General features: G+C 44.0%; 1 non-coding gene across 1 annotated transcript; it reads left to right on the top strand.

Annotated features, from left to right (window-relative positions):
- Positions 1-3,604: 3,604 nt before the first annotated feature.
- TRNAL-CAG (transfer RNA leucine (anticodon CAG)) lies at positions 3,605-3,688 on the top strand. Its single transcript has one exon. It is a non-coding gene; the product is annotated as a tRNA-Leu (tRNA).
- The last annotated feature ends 1,203 nt before the right edge of the window (positions 3,689-4,891 follow it).

Raw genomic sequence — 4,891 nt, forward strand, 5'->3', positions numbered from 1 at the left:
AGCAGACGATAAGACAGTGGGCAAGGCAGCGCCCGTGAGATGCAGTCGCAGCAAAACCCGTTCGTCTTTTTTATGCAGGTCCTTGCTTCGTGCATCGACCCTGTTTCTTTTCAGCTCGGCGGCGGCGAATGTGCTGCTTCTGGGACTGGGACAAACCGTCGTGTGGCCTATGTGGCGCATGTGATATTATTTTAGAACTGATGTTTTCGTTAAATTTAAGCAAGCTGGTTGTGACCAATTTTCTGCTGCTCTCCTTACTCTTTCATTTTTTTTCATCTCCTCACTCCTTTCCCCCATGTAGGGTAGCAAACCGATTATTCTTGATGATGATGATGTCGTATTCTTCCGGTTAACCTCCCTGCCTTTCTTCTTCCTCCTCCTCCTCCTCCTTAAGCAAGCTGTTCGTGAATACACCAGAGTATCATCGGTTCTAGACCTATTACCAAGCCTTTTCGAATGAGTGCTTGACGTGGAACCGGGAATCTAAGATCATTGTCTTTTATACTTGTGTTGTGCTTCGCCTGCTGCTTCTGGGATGCGTCCAGCTAAAATAACAAAGGAATATGTTTGTGCTGATGATAATGGAGTTATCGAATCGACGCCTTACAATCGCTGTTAAGCAGCTCTTGCGGGAATGACGTTCATAGTTTATGGCATCACTCTAAAAATTCAGTGCAGTACTGTACCGAACATTTTGTCCCACTCAGAAAAGTTCATGTCAGCCATCGCAATTCTTGGATAAATCGAGAAATTCTTTGACTGAAACACAAAGTGAAGCAATGTAGTAAGAAAAAGATACCTTCCTTACAACAGTTCCAACTACTGAAACAGAAACTTTCCTTAAAGTTAAAGTCTGCGAAGTTTCATTATTTTAACATGACGCTCCCCGAATTCATCGGAAGTAATTCCCAAAAATTTTGGAATTTTTTAGGTCGAAAGAATGAGCAGTTCAGTAAGGTTCGAATTAATGATGACGTTGTGACCGACTGCACAATGATTGCAGAAGGTTCTAACTAGTATTTTCAAAGCGTGTTTCTGACGGAGAGGGCAACCACAGCTAGAATTCGAAGTGAAGATCCTGGTAGCGTACCGACAATTTCTGTGAATGGTGTTCTGTTCATGTTGCGTAAACTTGACGATAAAAAAATGTTCTGGTAATGATGGGCTTGCAAATGTTTTTCTTAAACGTTTTGCAGCACAATTATTCGAGTTTTTAACGCATATATTTTAAGTTTCTTTACTTTCTGGGGAAGTAGCGGAGGACTGGAAAATGGCTCGCGTTGTACCAATCCACAAAAAAGGAGATAAGCTAATTATTTCTAACTACAGACAAATTTCAATTACTTCTTCTTGTTGTAAGTTAATAGAACACATAGTCTCTGGGTACCTTAATTCGTTGCTAGCTGAAAATAACATTTTATCCCCTTTGCAACCTGGTTTCAGAAAGGCTATGTCCACTGTGACGCAGTTGGTTACTACGGTTAATGAATTCCAAGTTGTTCTTGATAAATCCGGGCATGTTGATGTTCTTTATTTTAGACTTCCGCAAGGCTTTTGATACTGTTTCCCGTAGCAAACTCATTTACAAATTAAATAGTATTGGCCTCCCTACTTACCTTGTCAACTGGATTCATGCTTATCTTAAACACAGGAAACAATACGTAGACGGTAATGGCTGCAGATCTAACGGTCTTCCAATTACTTCAGGTGTACCCCAAGGCAGTGTCTTGGGGCCGCTGCTTTTCCTAATCTATATAAATGACCTGTCGGCTTCTATCCCTGAAAATGTCTCTTTAAAGCTTTTTGCAGACGACTGCATACTTTTTAAGACCATAAGTAAATAGAACGATCACTACACCTTGCAAAATGCGCTTCTAGCTGTTCATCAGTTGTGCGTAAAGTGTGATATGCAATTAAACCTCGATAAAACTGTTCTCTTGCGTTTTTTCGCGCAATAAAAAAAACAACATTTTAGTCCTTGCTCTTACAGCCTGCTAAATCATTTATTCCACGAGGTTACACAATATAAATATTTAGGGGTAACGTTAACACACGGCGATGATGATGTCCTCAGGCTTAATAGCACATAACCACGGCGCGTGATTGGCCAGGGTGCATAGGGGATGCATGGCTTAACATGGACTTCTCACTTTTCAGACTTTGCTCCTCGTCTTTTTCAAAGCTTTGCTTCTTAAGGCGGAAGTTTAATGATGCCCCATGTAAAGTTTAACTCCTTGCATACTCAACATTTATTAGGTTCAAATTAGAGTTCGGTTCGGTATTATGGGATAAATTCAAAGAGAAAGACATACAATATAGGTATGGTGCAAAGGAATGCGGTTAGGTTTATTTATAAGAAATACAGAAGGTTAGACTCCCATATAAAACTTATGAAAACCAATCGTATTCCATTACTTGAAGTACGCAAAAAAAATTCCCGTCTATTGTTTATGTATAACCTTTTAATCCATAAATTAAACATACCCCGCCCCGCAATTCTCAAACAATTGCCGAGCCGAACACACCATTCACATATTGATTTGGTCGAACCCATTTTTGCAAGGACTGACTCTTTCAAGCACAGTTCTTTTCCTGGGACTGTTTCCGACGGGAACTTTCTTCCCGAGGCCACTTTGCAGGCCTGCAATTTCAGTAAGGATCTTGAGAAGCATTGTGTTGAGTGAATGGGCGTTGCATTTTGTTATTGTGCTCATTAATTGTAACCCCATGTATTTCCTTTGGTATTTGTCATTTTAAAAGCCTTGTATAGCCCTTTCGGTATCGGCCAACATATTGGCCTGCAGCATTTTGAACTAAATAAATAAATAACCCCTGGCGCGGTCTGAGCTCAGCGCCCAGGTTCTCTAGCGAGGAAAGCTAGCAGACGCGGGTAGAATTGGGCGCTGCATTCATTACGACACGTCACCAGCTGGCGATTCGCTTGCGCCATACTTCCGGCGCTCCTCGTGCGCTCAGTTTCGGTCGCGTGCGGGAAAAAGCGTCGGAATTCTTCGCGCTGCAGGGCTATAGAAATTGAGTTTTTCTTCGTTTCAAAAACTGATATGGCATCCTTTTTTTCTCGGCACCAAACTCCGAATTGGGACTAACCACCCAGCTACGATAATTAAAAGTTAATTAGTGAGTTTCCGCTAATTGCCAGGTTAATTAGCGGGGTTTTGTAGCATATTGCGTCCGCCGGGGCAGAGAGTGTGATTCTACACCTATTTTTTTGCTATATTGGGCCTAACATTTTCAGGAATTTTTGAAAATGTGCGCTGAAACACCCGGTGTTCATCCAAAGCAGCCGCGCACGCTCAGTGGTTATGGTGCTCGACTACTGACCCGAAATACATGGGTTCGATCCCGGCCGCAGCGTTAAAATTTCGATGGAGGCGAAATTCTTGAGGCCCGTGGACTGTGCGATGTCAGTGCGCTTTAAAGAACACCAGGTGGTCGAAATTTCCGGAGCCCTTCACTACGGTGTCCCTCATAGCCTGAGTCGCTTTGGGACGTTACGCCCCCATGAACCAATTCAACCAATCAGCCGCATTTTTTGAAGGACGAACCTCTTGACAAGCTACCAAACTTGACCTCCAGTCGTGCTGTCAGGATGGCCGAGCGGTCCAAGGCGCTGCGTTCAGGTCGCAGTCCGGTCTTCCGGGCGTGGGTTCGAATCCCACTTCTGACACTTTTTTTGCCACTTCTTTTTTTCGCCGCACTGGTCATCGCAAGATTGGTATTATGAAAACGTTATGTTAAGGCGAGAGCCTTTAATGGTTCGTGCTGTCGTCCGTTAACAAAGTGTGTCACAGGCGTTTAACTCGGGAACTAAAAATGATAGAAGAAAACCAATAATTGCATTTGATAGAAGAGGAAATATTGAACATAGAAGCCAAGTTTTATGACTGTAGAGTATTTAGTTAATTAATTACAGAATAAAATGTCGAAATTGCGTCGAAATAGGGCGATCGTCGATATAACCACGGGAACGCTGTGACGTCACTTCCACCGGAAGTCGTCACGGCATAGTGAAGATTGTCACTGAATGGTCGGAAAAACTTCGGATTTGTTTCAAATTGGATGGGAAAATGTATAATTAAGCGTGTGGAGAACCTGTTTCCCCCACTTCGTGTTCGACGCGGCCGACCATCATCACCGTGCGTGAGGACAGCATCAGATAAGATCCTGCACCAAGCAATAGAACTGACGACAAAGCCAGGTTCAGAATGAGTCCTACCCACTTTCTGCCATCCATCCGGTGCGGGAAACGAGCTGACTTCCGGTTAAGCAACGAGAACTGATATAAGACAAGAGAAAAAGTCTACTATTGCGCACCACTGCATAGAATAAAAACAGCCCCACGCGTATATCAAGCTGCGAAGGAAGGCGTGCGATTTCGAAGAGCAGCAACTTCTTCCGTGCATTTGCTGCGGTCCGGTTTTATTTGCGATGGGTTGCACTTGTGTCGAAGGAAGCTTGTAGCTCAACGTTGTGTTACTGTGTGCCAAGCATACGACGTGTTCTAGCGCACGGCTACAAATGCGACTTCTTTCTGCCCGCAGTAAAATGCTGCAGCTTAAAGCGATACACATGCAGATGCGCCAACGCGAGAAACTAGAGCATAACAAATGGCACGTGTTACTGCCGAATTGTGAGTTAAAGGGCAAGCCTTCGAGAGCCACGATTAGCGACGATGCGGCGCGAATTAAGCATACAAAGCTACCCAGCCATCTTTCGCCACAAATTACCGATAGCTCGCAGAGATGTTCATGGACGACTGCTTTGGCCGCGCGCATGATGTGTGCGAGCTGCTGTGGTTCGAGAGAGACAAGAGTCATGTGCCAAAATCGTGCGGACAGTCGCCTCCATCCGGAAAGCGAAACTTCGACGC

The sequence above is a fragment of the Amblyomma mixtum genome, chromosome 9 (genome assembly GCF_055824585.1).
Source record: "Amblyomma mixtum isolate Tamu chromosome 9, ASM5582458v1, whole genome shotgun sequence".
Classification (NCBI taxonomy): Eukaryota; Metazoa; Arthropoda; class Arachnida; order Ixodida; family Ixodidae; genus Amblyomma; species Amblyomma mixtum.